The 11,753-nt window shown below is 39.2% G+C and overlaps 1 long non-coding RNA gene across 1 annotated transcript in view; it reads right to left on the reverse strand.

The window, feature by feature from the left end:
- Positions 1-2,678: 2,678 nt before the first annotated feature.
- The window catches only part of LOC149803494 (uncharacterized), a 51,297-nt gene continuing 42,222 nt past the window's right edge, over positions 2,679-11,753 (reverse strand). Inside the window, exons 5-6 of the long non-coding RNA XR_016420225.1 lie at positions 3,534-3,732; positions 2,679-2,902 (exon numbers count right to left, since the gene is read on the reverse strand). This is a non-coding gene — a long non-coding RNA (uncharacterized LOC149803494). The remainder of the gene's footprint in view (positions 2,903-3,533; positions 3,733-11,753) is intronic.

Below are 11,753 nucleotides of genomic sequence, written 5' to 3' on the forward strand. Positions count from 1 at the left end.
CTGATACCAGGAAACAAAATATCAGTGTTACTTTACCCTGCGGAGAGGAAAAGATCTTGGTACTGAACGATATTATTCTTGTTGATATTAATCTTGTTAATGACGCGATAAACGCAGAAAGATCGCCATGGAAACTAGGATATGCAACAACGATACATTCATCGCAGGGATTAACCGTCGATGGACAAGTTTGGATTGTCGATGATAGAATTTCCTGGTCAAATTTAGTGTATCTGGCCGTGTCAAGAGTAAGAAAATTATCTCAGTTAGGTAGAATTCGGTTTCACATTAATGACGCTGGCGGTAGTTGAGTATCTTTCGGTATTATTTGTAATTCTTCTTTGGTAAATCCGCGTTGTGGCGCTAGCAAATCTAGGAAATAAATTGCCGGTCTTCCCGATGATCTTGTTACGGCGGATATTTTATGTGTTGTAACGCTCCAGTTTGGATCAGTTGCTCTTTTTCTTCCTCCTTCGGCCTCGCCTTCTTTATATAAATACCTGACCGTGACGCTACCTAGCACAGGCGGAATTGTGGAATCTCGCTTTAGGGGTATATTTGGTTTTGTAATTGCAATTGCAGGTTTCATTGCTATTGTTCTCGTTGTCTCGTTATTTAGTGCGTTAATCACATGAGGCAACCTCGATACCCAATCATGAGATCGATTATCTTGAATAAATTCACGCGCGTACTGGTATCCGAATAATCGTTCTGCAAGCGTTTTATTGAATCTTTCGACGATAGCTTGATTGTGATGAACACCTACAATACCGCGACGGATTTTAACATTATTCTTTTTCATCAGTGAAGTAACCGCGCCAAGAAATTCTCGACCTGGATCAACCTGGAGAAGCTTCGGCCATGTTAATGGAGATCGTGAATAAATTTCGCTAAACGCCTTAGCGATCTCCGTTGCTGTTTTATTCGATAACGGCTCGGCTTCCTTGTATCTGCTTGCGATATCAACAACCGTTAACACGTATTTATATGTGACTCCGTCGACGGTATCGTAAGGAAGAAACATTAAATCAGCCTGATGGACTTCATTAGGGACACTGACGGTGAAACTCGCGTACGGTATTTTCTTAGGTGGAGGGAGATATATTTGCCAGACTGCCTGTTTCGATAGCCACGATTCAGCAACGGATTGTTTTACTTTAGCGGCTTTAGCGAGTTTGGCAATTGCTGATTTTCTTCGCCAGAATCCTCGCGGAGAATAATATATCTGCTCCATTATTATTTACCAGCACCGAATACTAATTTACCTTTCATTGCGCCTTTTATCAACCAAGTTGCCAATTTTTCTTTGAAACTTTTGTCAGGAATCGCGTCTATTGCATGAATTAGCCTAATATCAGCGAGATGTCTTTGTTGTAAATCCCCGCTACGATACGCAAGATCGTGATAGTAACACGCGTTATCGATGGCGTTTACTGGATCCTCGCCGGGATTTGGTTGATTATTATCGTTGAGTCTTATATCGAGCCTTGTGCCGGGTCCGCAGTAATTGTATCCTGGCAGATGCTTTTCTCCGGGATATTTCGCCCAGGGCAACCCAGGTAGATTTTTCATGGAGGCGGTAATGTCTCCTCCGGTTCTTCTATTTTTTTTTTTACAAATTTAAACTTGCGTGTCTTACAAACTTCGCATTCTCCTGCAATTGCGTTCCTGTTATTGCGTGTGACGATTTCGGTTGGATTTATCGTAGCTGTGCGCGTGCGACACTTAACACAATATAGATCCATGTATTCTAGTAACATGAATGTAATTGATTTTTCCGCCATGAAGCGACGCGAGCAAATAAAACACAACGCGGTGTTACCAAATTCGATTAGGATGATAATTATTGGCCCGTCTGGTTCTGGAAAGACGCAGTTGTTGTTAAATTTGATAATGCGATGGTTAAAATGGGATAAGTTGTATTTGGTTGCGCCATCCGTTGATGATCAGCGATGTTATCAAGTGCTAAAGGAATTTAGCGACAATACCGACGAAGGCACAATCGAATTCATCACAGACATCAATGAAACCCCATCCGTGGAAAATTTAGATGGCGATGTTAATAATCTTGTTGTTTTCGATGATGTTATGCTGGATAAGCAAACTAATCCGGCTAGGATATTCTCGCGTGGCCGATACAAGAACACCGATGTGATTTACGTGACGCAGCGATATACGCAAATTCCAAAAGTAATTAGGGACAATTGTAACATCTTATCAGTTTTCAGTGGCGTCGATACTCACACGCTGAGAAATATTCATCAGACTTGGTGCAACGGCGATATGGATATAAACAAATTCAAAAATTTCTTCAGCCGCGCCCAGGCAACACCGCATGGTTTCATCACGATTAATCTTCACGATCCGCGTAGTAGATATCGAATCGGTCTCGATCAAATTTATTCATGAGACTCGCAGCCAAATCTTTGCAAACTTCGTCGACACCAGAATAAATTCCCCCCCCCCCTAAAAATCGTTGTCCAGAATCATTGATTTTGCACACAAAAATTGCAATCGGTGACGAATTTACGCAAATTAATTTTCGTGGGAAGGCTTATTTTTGAAATCTGAGGCTTCTACGGAGAAAGTTCTCGTAGGAGGCTTTATTTTGGCGGAACCGTCTGGTCTGTAGAACTTCCCTGCTGCTGTCATGTAAAAATAATGAAATCTCTATTTCCACTGCTAAAATGCAATCAGTTCCAAACATCTGGACCAATGGAGTAGACGTTTATCTATCATTTTATTTGGTCCTTTCGTTGCCCATCTTATTTCTTGTAACCTGCAGGTTTATGTCGAAGTAACCTATATAGAAAATTCCAGCATAAGACATTATTTAAATATTCCTAAGATGTGTGCAACCGACATCAGCCCTGGCACTGTGAAGCAACAGTGTATCTGCAATCTGAAAAATAGATGACGATGACCTGCTCTGTCTAAAAAGTGTTGTTCTTATCATTTAAGATACAGACATCGCTTTTAAAGGTGTTAAATAAAATTAGTATCTTATTATTTAGTAGTAGTTCACAACAAGCACTTGGGAAGAGTTACCATACATGTGTTACTTAGTGGATTTATTAACATAAGGACACGACGTCATAAACTGCCACGCGAAGTTAACCTGTCATGACGTGAATAAGGCTGTCGTGCTGCAACAGCGATGTGCATTGTTACCTGCTATGTTCGAGGCTTGCTGAACCATTTTACCCACAAAATGCATACGGTTATTCAAGATTAGAATGGTCAACCCCTGATATTGGTTGTATTAGATGCCCATAGAATTTATGATAATGAATAACAAAGGTTTTAAATAGTACTATTTCAACTAACTTCTTAAGTGCCGCTGTTTAGCTCATTAATGTTTATCATTACACTGTTTGCTGAAGCTGATTTGTACCAATATAATGCTCGTGACCATTCATGTACGTGTTCGTGTGTGTGTGTGTGTGTGTGTGTATGTGTGTGTGTGTGTGTGAGAGAGAGAGAGAGAGAGAGAGAGAGAGAGAGAGAGAGAGATGCTGTACGAATGGGCAGACCGGAAAAAAGTTTTGAGGCGACGAAGCATGTTTATTTGCTGGATACGCGCCTATCAATCGTCAGAATCAGGCAAGATGGTCCATCATAGCTGTCCTTTTTTCTTTTTTCCTTCTATTTTTCTTTCTTCAATTAAAATTATAAACAATGATCAAACATATTCAGGTGGGTCACACCTCTGGCACAAAAGTCTCTTTATCCCTGCGTAAAAAAAACAAGTAGCCTCTTTTAAAATTGTAGATTTGTCCAATACTTTTAAAATATTCTTAATTTTAAGGACAGTCAAGGTCAATCAAACAAATTATTTAAATATTTTTATGGTAGAAAGTTAATAAGTTATATATATATATATATATATATATATATATATATATATATATATATATATATATATGATATTAAGACCCTTCAAAAGAGAACGTCATGCATAAAATGTGTATGAAGCATATAAGAAACAATTTTTTTTTTCAGAGATGCGAATGCAAATAGAATGAATCTCTTGTGATCACGTATAGCCCCAATTTAGAAATCATACATATATACACATAGACCATGGCTTTGCCATTATATACCCATTCATTGTTGGATTGTTCTCACATACTCCACGTAATGTTCACGCCAACATTCAGTACTCCGATTAATATCTTTTGCATTGTCTATTAATTTAATTCACTATCTCCTGGAGAGTCTTGTCATTTTCGCCTGAAATGCGAGTATAAAACATTTTGGGGACTGTGGTAATATACGCTATTAACATTCTGTTGCTACAAATGTTCTGACAGTTACAGGTCACCTAGGGTCAGCTCCAAGTTCTCACTCAGTTGTAACCCAATATGGCCTATACGTCTTATGATAACATTAGCGTGAGAAACTAGTGTGCATGTGTTTTCACTGTTTCAGTCAGTTGTAATCTAGCCATTAAAGTAGTTAGACCAAACCATGTTTTGTGTTATTTAGCAAAACATAACATGGTGTCAGAAGAGAAAATTTTGGAATAAGTTGGATTTATACCATTAAGAAATATATCTCCATAATAATACTAAAATTTGGATGCACAAGTTTATGAGTTAATTGTGAAATCATGAAAGAACTCAATCAGCTACCTGCTATGGACTTTAATTCCCACTATCTAGCAGAAACTTGGAGGAGATGGAAGCAGACTATGCAGTTTTACTTAGATGTTGCGCTTGCAGATGAAGTAGACAAAGAAAAATTCAGTGCTTTTCTATATATTATTGGTCAGGATGGTAGAGACATTTACAACACATTTACATCTGAGGTCAATAAAGCTGAAAAAAATTTAATCACTGATCAAAAAGTTTGAGGATTATTGCAATCCGAAGCAGAACATTACAGTAGAAAGGCATAGATTCAATACAAGGAACCAACAAAGGAATGAAACCATAGACCAATATGTAACTGAACTTAAATTGATTGCAAAGAACTGCAAATTTGAAAATCTACACGATGAACTGATTAGAGATATAATTGTGGGACGAATTCTGAAAAGTAAATGAAAGACTTTTACGAGAAGATCAAGTGACATTACAAAAAGCACTGGCTATCTGCAGAGAGGACGAAGAATCCAAAAAGCAGATTCAAAGTATGGTTTAGTTTGGATTTTTTTAACGTAGCTTTAACAATTTTTCAGTCATATTGCTACGATGTATGCAGTGTGACAGCTTAAATTGATGTCTAGCACTGGGGCATCATGCCGCAGACATGTAGCATGATGTCCCATCCAGTCACATTATTCTGACACCAGGCCGATCAGTCATAACACTAGCCTCTTAATGCTTATCGCCAAGCGAAGCAGCTGTTAGTACCATTTTTGTAAGTCTTTGGTTGGTATGACTCGGCCGGGGATCGAACCCAAGACCTCCCGCATCCAATGCGGACGCTCTAACCACTAGGCCAACGGAGCGGTGCTTCAAAGTATGCAAAATTAAACAGCTGCATCAGAGGTTCATGGTGTGAAAATGAAGAAAAAAGAAAAGAAAATGGCACAACCAACGAAAGCGTAAACGACATACATGAAATCAGACTCCAGATTATTCAACTGTGGTAAATGTGGCATATTACATGCAAATGGTAGGTGCCCAGTCTATGGAAAAACTTGCTACAGGGGTCGAAAACAGGACCATTTTCTGAAATGCTGCAAGACAAAACGGGTGCATAGTATGCAAGAATACTCAAGTGAAGAGGAAGACACATCTTTTGTAGGAACAGTGACAAAGGCAAACACTGAAATCATGACAAAGAATGCTACGTCACTCTGACTCTTCATGGTATTGATGTCAAATTTAAAAGTGATACTGGCTCGCAAGTAAACATCATTCGAAATCAGTTTTGAAACTGTGAACATTGACAATGTTGAAGTAAAACCAACCAAGACCTGTCTCACAAGCTACTCGGGTGAAAAATTAAGTGTCATAGGCAAATCCAAATTAAATTGCATTAATCAAGAACTTGATTTTTATATCACAAAAACAAACAAACCGCCTATTCTTGGATTCAAAGCGTCTCAAGATTTGTAATTAATACAAGTTGTTTGCAATGTTCACAGGAATAAGGACAATCGTATCGTGAAACAATTTCCCAGTGTGTTCAAAGGTTTAGGATGCCTGAAACAAACATATCATATTACAATTGAATACAAATGTGAAACCTGTTATCAGTCCACCACGGAAGGTTCCTACAGCTTTACGAGAAACTCTTAAATCAGCTTTGGAAGAGATGGAATGGAAAAATGTAATACGGAAAGTAGATGAACCAACTGAATTGGTCAGGTCATTAGTAGTTGTTGAAAAATCCAAGTCTGGAAAACTACGAATTTGTTTAGATCCGAGAAATTTGAATCAAGGTATCAAGCGAGAGCATTATCAGCTTTCTATAATTGAGGATATAACCACAAGGATGGATGAAGCTAAGGGTTTCTCCAAACTAGATGTCAATCATGGTTACTGGCAAATACCCCTGGATGAGGAAAGCCAGGTATTGACAACATTTAACATCCCATTTGGTAGATACTGCTACCTGAGAGTGTCATTTGGTATTAAATCTGCTCAAGAAGTGTCCAGAAACGTATGAAACAGTGTTTCGAGGACCTGCCTGGGCGGGAGACTGATATAGATGACTTAATTGTTTGGGGAACATCAAAGGAAGATCATGATGGAAAACTGAAAAATGTTTTAAAGAGATGCCAGGAAATGAACCTGACACTGAATTTGGAAAAATGCTAATTTGGACTAACAGAAGTGTACTACGTGGGACACGTTTTGACATCATCAGGTATTAAACCCGACCCAGAAAAAGTAATGGCAATCACAGAAATGCCCGCTCCGACGGACATGAAAGGAATTGAAAGGTTACTTGGTACAGTCCACCACCTGGCAAAATTTATCCCAAATATGTGTACAGTGACAGAGCCAGTCAGATCGCTTTTGAAAAGTGACACTGAATTTGTATGGGAAGTTGCACAGAAACATGCATTTGAAGAGATCAAACAGATTCTAAGCAAAGAACCTATGTTTAAATACTTCGATGTTCAGAAACCTGTCGTTGTTAGTTGTGATGCATCAAACGAGCAATAGTCTACTATCAAGACATAGTTGTGAATACATACTTCTGAATACACCCAAATAAATCTGCTTCCAAGCGATTTTCGTTTAGCCTGATGCCTAGTCGTGTTGGCTATTTCGCTCGCGCATATGCAGAAGGACAATTTTCCTACCTTTTTGCAAAGGTTCGCCTGTCTGTGTGCAGTTCAGACCAGTTCTTTTGCCAAATGTCTAAAATCCAGACACAAAATCCGATTCCGACGACCGGCAAATATTTGGTGTAAAAACAATCGGGTCTAAAAAAATACGTTTTTCCCTTCGTATTTTTTGATGTAAGTAGAAAGTCCAGCTTATTTGGTATCATTGTAGAGCCACATCTGTCCACTTTTCTGTAATACCACCCACTTTGGTTTATCTTAAATGACCTTGGTGCTACAGAGCTCGGAAGTAGGGTACTACTTCCTGACGCATAAACGAAGCCCCAGGGGTTAACAAGTTAAAGTGTTGGCGGCTATTTTAGGTAAACTATAAATTGTCTGTTTAGGAATTGTGCTTGGCTAAGCGGATAATAGTGGCCGATAAAAGGTTGGATAACAAACGAAATAGTTCATACTCAAGTCTTCACTGGGAATAAGCGTTTGTGTTGTTTTTGTTTTTATTTTTTCAGCTTAGTGTTGATAGCATGCTTGTATCATCATAAGTGGTGATATCTTCAAAAGAATAGCTCGTAGACGAAAACACACAAGTCACGTGTTTAATCAACACACACACCAAGGTAACTCCTTCAAGACCACTACAGAATAGAGAGTAACAGTTGTCTTTCTTAGATCATATCAACATCCCTTTTTCTCTAACGAAACTAATTGAGATCTAAACAAAACATCAATTTATGAACAAGTTAACAGGTTATAAAATTTACAGTTACAAAAAGTACTGGCTTTGGATTTTTGACTTAGATAAAAATTATTGACTAGACTTTAACTGAAAATGATTTAAAGAAGACAGGATTTTATACTATGCAGTCATCAAAATGCAATGCAAATAAATTCAACTAATTTAGCTAACAATAACTGTAACACTTGAAAACATTTCTAGATCACTACAGGGGATTATTATGTCCCTCACAACTGCATAAAACTGACTCAAAACCTCACATAGTCTTTGAGATAGGTTGGCGTCTTCACTTCGCGCCTGGGTCTTATAACTGGTGTAGTCGCTGATTCCAGGCATGTCGACTCTGGTACGGGACGCCTCTGATCAGGTTCCTTTACATGCGTGTCAGCCGTTTGCTCCTGTACAGTTGTTCTTTCCGGTGATTTATCGCGGATTTGTATTGGGATTGATGTCGGTCTTATGTGTTCACTATTTCTCTTGTATTGAACACCATCCGTTGAAGTTACAATACAGTTTCGGTCGTTTGATTCTGTAATAACACCTTTTCTCCAGGGTTTATCTGGTTTGTGTCGGAAATATACAGGCTGACTGTTTTCAAGTTTTAGTTTAATTCTAGCACTGCGGTCATAACTTTTCTTGATACAGTCCTTCCTAGCATCTCGCTTCTTGTTTCTGGGCGACTTCTTTTGAACCAAAGGTAGCATTGATCTTGTTTCTCTCCCAAACATCATTTGGGCCGGACTTAGACCAGTGTCCTGTCTTGGAGTATTCCTTAGTTCTAGCAGTGCTTCGTACTGATCAGTCCTAGAGTTCAGGCATTTAACCATCATGCCTTTTATAATCTTCACACCGGCTTCGGCTTTGCCATTTGACTTTGGGTGATGAGGAGAAGTCACGTGATGTTGAATGCCCCACTGTTTCGTGAACTGACTGAATTCGTCAGACGTAAATAATCATCGCTGATGATTATTCTAGGTATTCCAAATTGCGCAAACTGCTTCTTGAGTTTGATAATAACTTGACTTGATGATGTTGTGGTGAGTAAATCAACGTCTATAAAATTTGAGTAATAATCAATCGCCAGCAAATAGTTTCTACCCTGTATTTCAAACAAGTCTAACCCAATTTTCTCCCATGGGTAGTTGCCGTCATCATGTTGCCGCAGGGGCTCTTTGTGGAGTTTTGGCTTTCTCTCCATGCAGTGTTCACAATTGTCTGCTAATTGTCTTATTTCTTGATTCATTCCCAGCCAGAAAACGGTTCCTCGTGCTCTCCTAACCATACTGTCAAAGCCAAGGTGGGCACTATGTAAACGTTCTTTAATTTGTCCTCTCCAAGCTTTTGGAATTAAAACAGCTTCCCCTTTCAGTATTATACCGTCATAAAAGCTCAGTGTGTCTCTGATAGAGAAATAAGGTCTCACTTCAGGCTTTAGGTCATTTTTGTTTTTGGGCCATCCTTCTATAATACGGTCAATCAACAACTGACAAGTTGTGTCTTTGGCAGTTTCTCTCCTGATTTCTGTAATTCGCGCATCCGGAATTTTATCAAACATTTCGACCTCACATACTTTCAGCCTAGTCAGTTCAGTGTCATCTGACAAACTATAAGCACGACTTAGTGTGTCCGCAATGATTAATTCAGATCCTTTGACGTACCGAAACGTAACATTGTATCTAAACATCTTCATTAGAATGTCTTGTAGCCGCTTTGGTGCTTGACTGAGTGGTTTCTTCAGGATGGTTTCCAGAGGTTTATGGTCGTTTTCAACAATCACTGGGCGACCATATGTGTACTGATCGAACCTCTCTAGCCCATACAATACTGCAAGCGCTTCTTTTTCTATTTGTGCCCAGTTCCTTTCAGCTGGTTTCAAAGATCTTGATGCAAACTCAAGTGGGTGTCCATCTTGCAGCAGAGCAGCTCCTAGGCCATCTTTACTACTATCAACTTGTAGTACCAAGTCCTTATTTGGATCGTAGATTGCTAACACATCTGTTTGCTTTAACAGTTGTTTCACTCTTTCAAAAGCTTCCGTGCATTGTTTTGTCCATTTCCACGGTGTGTTCTTTCTAGTCAGGTTTCTCAATGGTTCAAGAGTCTCAGACAGATTTGGCACAAATTTAGCCATATACTGTACCAATCCACAAAATCGTTTGATTTCAGTAACGTCCGTCGGAGCATTCATTTCAAGAACAGCTTTGATTTTATCGTTATCTGGCTTGATACCTTGTGGCGTGATTCTGTGTCCATGGAAAGTGATTTCAGGGCCCATATCCTTCTTTCCTTCATTCAAAACAATGTGCCTCTCTTCACAGCGTTTGTAAAGCTTTGCCAGCTTTTCATCATTGTCTTTCTGAGCTGCTATTTCATTATCACCACAACCAACGATGATAATATCATCCGCAATTGTAAATATGCCTTCAAGGTCGCTAAGAGCTTCATTCAGTTTCCGCTGAAATATTTCACTGGATACATTCAGTCCGAACGGTAGTCGAGCCCATCTGTATCTTCCAAACGGTGTTATCATAGTAGTAAGTAGACTGGATTTTTCATCAAGTCTAATATGCCAATATGCTTCTTGCACATCGAGTTTCGTGAATACTTTGGCATTATGTAATCCTGGAACTACGTCATCAAAAGTTGGAAGTCTATATCGTTCTCTCACTAACACTTTGTTCAGCGGTTGAGGATCTAAACATAACCTCCACGATCCATTGCTCTTCTTTGTAATTGCTATCTGGCTAACCCATTCAGTTGGTTCTGTAACTGGTATTAAAATGCCGCGTTCTGTCAGTAGGTCAATTTGTTCTTTCACCTCAGTTCTCACTGCCAGCGGTATGTTGCGAGCTGGCAATGCCCTGGGTTTTGCATCATCTGTGAGTCTGAGGTTCACTTCACCAAGATCTCCGAGGTGGCGTTTGACGCTTCCGATAAAATTATCGGTGTTAATTGTGACCAGTTTCAGTTCTTGAACCGCTTTCAAACCTAGCAAGCAATCTAGCTCATTTGGCACAATTACAAAAGTGACGTTATAAGTTTCATTGTTCACTGGGTTTGTCACTGTCAGAGTTGCCTCCCCTAAGGATTTCGCTGTTGACTTGTTCCACATTCTGAGATGTGACACTTTCTGTATTCTCTGAGATTTTCGGACAAATCTCTGTTGGATTGTATTTACCTGGGCCCCAGTGTCAATGTGAAATGTTACATCACAGTCATGTACAATCATTTTGGCTTTTGCCTTTGAATTGATCGAACTGTCAATGTAGTTAAGCCAGAATTCTTCTTCTGTAGCTTCTTCGGGCTTGTCATTTTGGTCAACTGTTTGCACTTTCTTGCAGCATGATTTGAAATGGTTCTTTACACCACAGTTGTTACATCTCTTTCCCCAGGCTGGACATTTTTCTTTGCTTCGTTCATGAAACAGTCCACAGAAACCGCACTTAAGTTTCGGTCTTACCAATCCAGTACCAGATACACCTGCTTGTGATCGTGGTTTCGCGTTATCAACTTTGTTCACCGAATCATGTACTTTGTCTTGTCTGATTTCTTGCACATGTCTATTTGACTGTTCAAATGCTCGGCAAGTTTGAAGACACTTGTCAAGTTCAAGTTTTTCTTCTCTCAACAACAATTCTTGGAGCTTACCACTTGTGCTGAGTACAATTTTATCTCTTATCATTCTGTCTTTTTCTTTGAAATTGCACGACTCTGCTCTTCTCCTAACTTCGGTAAGGAAATGTTCAAACGATGTAAAGTCATCATATT

This window comes from Sinohyriopsis cumingii, chromosome 3 (assembly GCF_028554795.1).
Source record: "Sinohyriopsis cumingii isolate HCF-2022 chromosome 3, ASM2855479v2, whole genome shotgun sequence".
Lineage (NCBI taxonomy): Eukaryota > Metazoa > Mollusca > Bivalvia > Unionida > Unionidae > Sinohyriopsis > Sinohyriopsis cumingii.